The 9374-nt window shown below is 30.3% G+C and overlaps 1 long non-coding RNA gene across 2 annotated transcripts; it reads left to right on the top strand.

Moving 5' to 3' along the window:
• Positions 1 to 623: 623 nt before the first annotated feature.
• On the top strand, positions 624 to 4966 carry LOC114308981 (uncharacterized). 2 transcript variants are annotated; one of them, XR_003645645.2, is made up of 4 exons: positions 624 to 800; positions 1872 to 1913; positions 2372 to 4522; positions 4646 to 4966. It is a non-coding gene; the product is annotated as an uncharacterized LOC114308981 (long non-coding RNA). The 2 variants fall into 2 exon arrangements; XR_014336443.1 differs by having other exon boundaries at positions 2372 to 4482; positions 4592 to 4966.
• Positions 4967 to 9374: the final 4408 nt, after the last annotated feature.

Raw genomic sequence — 9374 nt, forward strand, 5'->3', positions numbered from 1 at the left:
TTGGAATTAGAAATTGAAAGCCTAAATGGCTTAAGAATGTGAAGTTGATGAGTTGAATCGGTTTAATTTCAAGTATTGGGCCATATGGGAGTTTAATTAAATATTCGATTCAATTTTGTAAAAATTGAGATTTGATTAATTGGGCCTGAATTGGAGTTAATTAAGTCATGAGGATTGAGAATTATGATTATTATGAATTAAATTTACTTATGAAGTGTCCAATTTGAGTATGTAATTTATTAACAGAAATTTTGAGTTTGAATTGAAGGCCTTAATGATTTGAAAAACCAAAATTGATTATGGCAATAAGTCTAATTTGATATTTAGAGCCTTTTGGGGGTTTGATTAAAAATCTGATTCAGATTCGTAAATTCGGAATGATTAAGTTAAGTCTTAATTGGGTTAATTAAGTTGTGTGGTAATCATAATTAATTAGGACTAAGTGAAATCAGTATAAATTAAGAATGATTAAATTAAGAATTAATTTAAAGTAATTTGATTTGAGACTAAACATAATTAATTAAGACTAATTATGAGTCATTGGCAATTAATCTATTATATCCAATTAAATATAAAATATATAGAAAGAATGAGAGCATTCTAGAATCTTTGATTAAAAAAAAAAGAAAAAGGAAGAAATGAAATTAAAAAAAAAAAAGGAGATGTAAGTGTGCTGGGCTGAAGAAAACTGTACGGGAGAGAAAGAGAGAGAGTTCAAGAAGAAAGGAAGAAGAAGAGAAGAAGGGGGTTTTGAAGAACACCAAGATTCAAGTTAAAAATTGTGAAAAAATCATCTTAAGGTAAGAAATTCCATTCTCTTTCTAGTATTATTTAAATAATCTAGACAAAAATTGATTCGAGGTGGATTTTGAGAGGATTATTTGAAGAAACTCAGAGTTGAGATGAGTTTCAAGAAAGTTTCAGGGAGAGTATGTTTTAAATCAATTAATCTCCAAATTCCTTATAGATGAATGTTCTCCTAAAGATTATAAATCTTCTATACATGAATTAAACATATAAATTTGAAATTGAGGGTTAATTTAAAAAGATGATAATTAAATTAGAGCAAATCAAGAATTAAATTATGATTTGATTTTGAATATAGAAAATTAGTTAGTTTTAATCTTAATTTCATAAATGCAAATACTTTCTGAAGAGTCATATAACTTCAATTTCACGATTTAAAGGAAAATAGAAAAAAGTTAGAAATTAATTTCATGTAAATTAAAAGAAATTAGTAAAAGGGTGAAGAAATTGAATTAGATTCAAAATTATAGAAGTTAATTTGAAAATTAACCATTTTGGGTTTGAATTTATTTGTCTTACATGAAATTGACTTTCAATTGCATGTGCAAATTTTCAAGAGTTTTGGAAGTTTAATTAATGTTTTAGAATTTATGATTTTGAAATTGGGTTTGATATGAAGAAAATGAATTAAATCTAAATTTGGACAATTAAGAAATAAATTATAATTTGAGTTTGCCAAATCAAAGAGGTTTGTATTAGAAATTGAAAATTAGTCATGGGTTCATGTTCATTAATAAAATTACATGTTTAAAATTGAGTCATGCATGAGCTTAAGCTTTGAAATGAAGATTAATAAGCTATTAATCAACATAAATTAGTTGGTTAAAGAATAAGTTATTGATTTAGTAATAATTAATTAAGAAGCCAAGTAAGAAACCTGTCTATTTGGAAAAGAAAGATCTAGTAATGGAATAATATGTGAAATGAGAACTCGGTTTCTTTGAGTAAGAAAGAATAAGCGTAGTAGAATTTCGGATTACTTAGATAGAAAATGAGAAGAGAAATTAAGTTTGATTAAGGAAGTGATATTATGTTTCAACGTGTTTCTGTTATGTGTTGTGTAGGTCATGCGCTACGGTCCGTTTGATCTGTCTCTGGAGCTATGTGTGAGTAACAACCTTGTAAAGATATGTTTGAATTATACGTATTTTCTGAATTATAAAATGTTATGTTTCTAAAATGATACTTTCTGACTGATTGAATGATTGTCCTATTTTATGAACTGTATCCGTGGTATCCATAGCATCTATTACTGCTACTGTTTACTGTTACTGTTATAGAGATCTCTGTTAGTTCAAATTCTTGGAACTTCTAGTTACTGTACTAATGGCCATCAATTATGATTGTTCGGTCTTCATGACCTACTGTATTGTTCTAATATTTGATGTACCACGTATGACTACTTTGATTTCAGTATGAATCTGATAAGTTTATGATTCTAATTTGAGAACTGATTTATTGTTGAAATTGATTGATTTTAATTACAATAAGGACATCATTCATAACCTCTTTACGTAGTTATTATTCGTTGGGCTCCAACTCACTGTATTATTTATGTATGTAGGTGAGCAAGTGTGTGACCAGGCTTAGAGGGGTTTGCCTGGAATCTATTCTTGTCAACCAACCTATATGCCTCCCATGGAGGTTTCGGATATGCCAAGTGGTCAAGACTGTGATTAAAATTTAAGTTTTTGTTTATTCTGTATATATGATGACGCATGAATGATGTGATAATATATGTATATAAAAATTTTAAATATTTTTTGTCTCATGTGAGTCTCCACAGCTTAATGGACGATATATGTTTGTATTTTGCTTCCGCTAGCCTCTAATATTATGTATCTGTTTAAGAGGCCTTTGGTAATATTGGGATTACTGGCCGGTCACGATGCTAAACCTATAGGGGTGGGTTTGGGTAATGACAGAGTAATATTAGAGCACGAGTTAATATCTCATACATTGAATGTCTAGCATGTATTTAAGTTACATGCATCTAGTAAGTAAGTGATATGTTATGCATTCAGAAAATATATATGTATTTGTTTAATAGGCTAAATATGAGATTAAGAATTAATAAGTGTTGTTATTATGGAACTTTGATGTTATGGTAAAAAAAAAAAAATCAGAATCTTGACTAGAATATTGGTAAGTACAAGTATATTGATTTGTGGGATTATGGAATCACACGTAATTAGAATCTTTGATGGGAGCCACGAAAGTTATATGGTTTATACATGAAATCAGATTATGGGAATAGTTGGGAAATTGAGATAATTAATGATTAGTGAAGTGTGTGGAACTATTGTGATTGTATCTATTTAAGAGGCCTTCGGTAATCTTAGGTTTACTGGTCGGTCATGATGCTAAACCTATGGGAGCGGGTTTGGGTTATGACATAGACCGTTCATAGGGGTGGATGGTTGTCACTTGAAGGATCCTTATGGTGGAGTGCTAATTTCAGCAGTTGCTCTAGATGAGAATAATGGGTTGTTTTCACTAGCATTAGGAGTAGTGAAGTATGAATGTAAGGAGAGTTGGACATTTGTCTGAGAACATTTAAGAACAATACTTAGTGATGCATTGTCCACTAGGCTTTGGATCATCATGTCTGATGAACAAAAAGGTCTTGACAAAATTGTTAGTGAAATTCTACCAGAGGTTAGATATAGAATATGTTGTATGTATTTGTTTAACAACAACTTTAGGGCTAAATTTCCTAGAGTGATCTTGAGGAAGAAATTTACAGTTCTAACAATGTTAGAGAGCATAAGATGTAACTTATTGGGCAAGTTTCAAATAAGGTATCAAAAAGCATTGCAATGGCAGTCCAATGTAACTTTGAACATTAAAAAAAGGCTTGATAAGAACTTATATGAGTCAAGAAAGTGCAAAGTAGAGTATGCAGCAAATCATGAGTATGAGATTAGGGACAACGAGGAGTAAGACACATTGTGCATCTAGGTAGGATGAGCTGTGTATGTAGAGAGTGGGAGATCTTTAGGATTCCATCCATACATGCTTTGGTTGCTATCTCACATAGCAGAATGAATATGGAAGATTTTGTTTGCCTCTATTTCTCAAAGCAAAACTATTTGATGACCAATGGTGGGATTATATATCTAATATTAGGCCAAACTATGTGGACACTGATAGATGATGAGCCTTTATAGCCACTACCTCTCAAAAGATTAGTAGGAATGAGCCTCCAGCAGACACAAGTCAGGCCAAGTGGTCTCATACTTTGAAATGCAGTTGGTGAAAGGAATTTGGGCACAATAAGAGGACATGTCAAATTGGTCCAGTCAAGGATGGAACAAGTACTAGAGGCATGGGTTCTTCATCTGCGAGAGGAGGCACTTCACCTGGGAGAGGTAGAGGTAGAGGTAGAACTTCATCTAGAAAGGATACTTCATCTAGAAGAGGCATTTTAGCTGAGATAGGTACTTCATCTGGTAAAGGCAACTCTGGCAAGGGCAGGGTAGGGGTAGGAGCAAGAATACACATCTAAGCATCTTTAGTTTTCTTTGCCTATGCATTTTTATTTATGACTTGTGTATTTATGTACTAATTTTGGTTTGGAATTTATGCACTAACTTTGGTTTGCAACTCAAGAGATTCCAAGAATGAGCCCTTCAATGCCTACTCAGTGTGTGACATAAGTCACAAGAACATAAAGTTAGTTTGGATTTTGTTCACTTCATATTTTATTTAGATGGTAAGGGTTCAAAACTAAGTTCTTTTTGTTTTTGTTTTGTTTTTTTTGTTTTTTGTTTTTTTTTTCCAGATAACTTGACTACTTAATGATGGTTTTTGGGTACATATGTTGGACAATGAATAGGTACAGAACAGATCGTGCATAGTGCTTAACTGAACTATAGGATGATGCACCCACTTTTGTTTTTTGTTGTTGCGATCTTGATCATACTTTTGTGTATGAAGATATAAAGACATGGGCACTGTTTTGTTTAATTGTGAGGCATTGATTGCTTCTTTTTTTGGGATGCAACTATGAAGCATTTATACAAATTTTTGGGGGATGTAACTATGAAGTAACTATGAACTAACTATGAAGTATTGATCTTTGAACTTGTTTATGTATGTATGAAGCACACATATTTGGGACTCATATTTTGGGATTTGTCATGCTTTCATTCCACAAAAACTAGCACAAACTTGTTGTCTTAAACTTAAATAGACAAGCTTTATATATTTCATTCAACAAAAACTAGCACAAGTTTGTCATAGTTGGATATACTTGCATTACATTTAAATAAAACAAACTTTACATATGATGAGTAGGTTACTTCATAGTAACAACAAACATGGCAAACAAACTTATGACCAAACTTATGATTATCAGTAGCTTCATATATCCTTGGTTGTCTTCAAGTACTTGAACTCTTGTATGCACATCTTTGAAATTTTTTCCTTAAGATAATGGTCTTTCAAGAGTATCAGTAGCTTCACCAGTTGAGTTAACAGGTTTGCACCAATTCCAGAATTTGCATTTTCCTTTTGAACAAACATAATACAACTTTCCTTTGTTTCTTTCAGATCTTGTCACCTTGATAGCTGCCTTATGACCACAAACACATGTTTTGTTTCTATATTTCAATATGTTGGTTCCATTGTTTGAGGATGACATATCGTGCATGGACATTAAAAAAAAAAAAAAAAAAAAAAAAGTGTGTTTGGTTTGAGTTTTTTGAATTAAGTTTTCTGAAAACTCAGTTTTTTGGTTTTCGTGTTTTTTTATTTTTAATGAATATTTTTAAAATTTTAAACATTTTTTTAACTTTTTTAGATGCACCTTACTTAGATGTATCTAAAAAGTAAAAAAAAAAATTGTGAAAAAATATTTTAAAATTTTAATAAATACATAAAAATATAAAAAATGTACTGAATTCTCGTATTTTTTTGTATTTTTGGTATTTTGTGAATTTTTAAAAGGTTTTTTTCACAAATTTTTTACTTTTTAGGTATATTTATGTTAGGTATGTCTAAAAAGTAAAAAAAAATGCTTAAAATATTAAAAAAATTCAGTAAAAACAAAAAAAAATGAAAAATAAGAAAGTAGAATTTTCTGAAAAGTGCTTTTGAAAAAACACAACCAAGCAAGCTGATACAATTCAAAAAATAAAAAATATATATAGTTCACAAAAAAAAATACAAAAAACTAGTAGAGAGAGAGAGAGAGAGAGAGAGAGAGAGAGAAAGTTTACAGGTACTGAAAAATTGGAGAGAAATGGTTACAATGGTGTGTATTATTTTATAAGTGATGTGAAGGGTATTTTGAGCATTTATGTGTTTATTGCGGCTAATGTCTCTCTTTCTAGTTACTTTTGTAACATGCTTCTAACAAAAGGGGAAATCTTATTATTATTTTCAAAAGTAAGGAAAGTTAGTGTAATTTTTTAAATCACATGCAAGGTATCTGCAATTATGGTAAACATTAGAGGAGATAAGTGTAATTTACTCTTTTTTTTTCTTTTTTTTTTTTTCAAACACTAATATGTTATTTGCCTAATCAATTACAATAAGTTTGGAAACTCAGACTTATCCACCCAGATTTTTCTAGATAAGTGATTGTATAGTGTGAGATTTATATATAGAATAAATCTAAATTATAAAATGATAATTATGAATAATCTTTAAATAGTTAAATTTAAGTTGGTAGTATTATTAAGGTGTGGGTTTAGTTGATGATTTGGATAGCCAAGATTCCGTTTGGTTTAATTTTAGAATCATGATTTGAGTATGGAGTTAGAATTTAAGTGTGAAGTTGCGAGTTGAGTATTGAAAAGAGAAAATTTGTTTGATTATGAATTTTGAAAAAAGTTTTAAGTTTTGAAAAGAGTTTTGAATTATATTTTGAGTTTTGAGTTTTTGAATTTTGAATTGTATTTTAAAATTTTTTGAATTTATGTTTTTAAAATATTTAAATAAGTTTCAGAAAATTTTATTATTTTTATTTTAAATGTATGATTTTTCTATTAAATATTTTTTAATTTTTTTTTTAATTTTAAATATTTAATTTTATTTTTTAAATATTTTATTTTTTAAAATATTTTAAACTCAAACACAACTCCACCCTCAAATCATATATAGCGATTTTGGTTTAGACTCGACACATTTGGTGTTCTAGACTCAAGTTTCATGGTTCTGTATTGTTGTTCTTGTATTATTCTTCTTTTCCCTCCTTGAGTTTGGTTATTGGGATGTATTGGTTGTGTTTGGAACAGGTTAACGTTGTTGCCAAGAATTTTGCCTCTATGTTTGAGCGGCACTTCTTGCACTCAAGCGTCCTTTGCGAACTCTTAGTGCTTTTGCAAGTCTACAAAATTACTGGGAGAGTGTATTCTGCGCTCGAGCAGTTATTCCTGCGCTCAACCGGTAAGCATTTGTTTGTAAAATTACTGGAAGTGTGTATTCTATGCTCGAACGTCACTTACTGCGCTCGAGCAGCGACGCCCTTTTTTATTGTGTCTTGGCGCTCGAGCATCACTTCTTGAGCTCGAAATGGTAATTATTTTTGTGTCTGGACGCTCAAGCGTCACTTCTTGCACTCAAGCGGACTGTGCGTATATCAGTTCGTAAAAGTTACTTTTTACATCACTTTTTAATCTCTCTCTCTCTCTCTCTAAAACATTTCAAAACCCTAAATCTAGAGCTCCTCTCTCTAGAACTTACTCTCTCTACAAATACACCAAGATCTACCTATTTCTCCACCCTACTCTCTTTGTAAAAAGGGTAGAGCTCACCTAGGGCTTCATTTTCATCCGAATATAGTTGGATTTCGACTTCCTTAAGGTTTTTTCACTCTCTCTTTGGTCTTCTAGTTTTGAGATAGGGATTCTCTGCACTCTTTCATGATTTTTAACTTAGCTATTTGTTTTTATAAAATAATATTGTGATATTGGAGGATTTGAAATAAACCTAGGATTTTGATTTAAAATCAAAAGAGGAGTTTTCAAATGGATGTATGAAAAATGGTTATGTGAGTGGAAATGAGGATGAATAGTGACTAAAGTATTGATTTCATACTTGGAAATGGATTTTGGAAGAAAGAGGAGTTTTGCTCTAAATGTCTCAAATATTTATTTAGGATAAATAAATGAAATTAATATTGGAAACGTGAAATTAGATGGATATTGATATAGATGGTAGAGTTTGATATGTATTATCACTCACCTTGAAATTTGGAAAGTTATCTGTATTGGAAATTTTACATCTGTTTAGAAATATCTATTTTTGGCTATTGGTGGAGGATATCTATGATTGTTGTAGAAATTGCATGAGGATTAGGTGAATTGAAACTAATTTATCATCCATGTGCATTGAATATTGTTGCTCATTTAATATATTGCAAATTTATGCGATTTTGAGAAAAATGGGTGAAAGTTGAAAAGATGTGTGTATCACCAAACTAAGTTGGCCTGTGTATTTAGGATGAAAGTCCTGAAAACGCACGTATACAGGGGTACCAATTCCTGCGGACAAAATATCCGTAAAATGGCAATAGTAGCGCTTGTATAGGCTACATTTACATGGGTACTGTTTGACGGTTTTCTGTGGATGAAATATCCACGAAAGGTTGTACCAGTTTGAGAATTCCTCCTTGTTTCTTATGGTAAAGGACATGATTTCAGAATTATGATATAAATTAAGCATGGTGATTTTGAGAAAGAAATGTAAACTATTTTGACATGGGCATTATACATGCATTTCACCCTTATATCTTTGTTAAGATTCATATATTGTGTTAAATTATTTCTACTTGGTTTTGACTTACCCTATTTGGGGAAACTATTTTCAAGTGCTGGTGACATGCCTCCACCAAGGACTTAGCTTGGTAAGACTATGGAGCTGAAGGCTCAGTTTTGTTCTTTTGTATGCACTCTCGTACAAGTCTAGTGTTTTATTTGTATTGGGCTTAAGACTTACTTTTGATGTACCCAAGCCTTGACTTGGAAAGATATAAGCCTTTAGAGCATATTATTATCTGTTTAGCTTTTATTTCATTTTTATTGTTTCGTAACACATGCTGTAGATCCATGATATATTATTTATGGATGTATATTGCATGAATCACCCTTTTGTACAATCGAATCTCCTGTAATAAAAGAACATCATACTCTGATTCATATTATTATTTACTTATCGTCTTGGATGATTTATTGCATTTATTTCGGGACGTTACATCATAACTAAACACATAACTCAAAACTCAATTCAAAAACTATTTTCAAAACTCATAACTAAAAACATAATTCAAAACTCAATTCAAAAACTCTTTTCAAAATTCTATTAAAAAAATTCAAAAAAATATTTTTTATTTTGTTCATTATAATTATTCTTTATTTTATATTTTTTTGAAAAAATTTTTTTCAAAATATTTTTATTTTTTTGCAAAATAATTTTTATTATTTTTTAAAGTATTGGGAAAATAAGTTGTTATGATTTAGATATAGGAAAAATTAGTGAAACATCCCTCTTCAACTTTTCGTAGTAAGAGAAGTCTAAGATGTTTTTTTGTTAGTTAAGATTCCTCAATATTTTCGCAGAGA

This window comes from Camellia sinensis, chromosome 1 (genome assembly GCF_055761805.1).
Source record: "Camellia sinensis isolate YWXY chromosome 1, ASM5576180v1, whole genome shotgun sequence".
Taxonomy (NCBI): domain Eukaryota; kingdom Viridiplantae; phylum Streptophyta; class Magnoliopsida; order Ericales; family Theaceae; genus Camellia; species Camellia sinensis.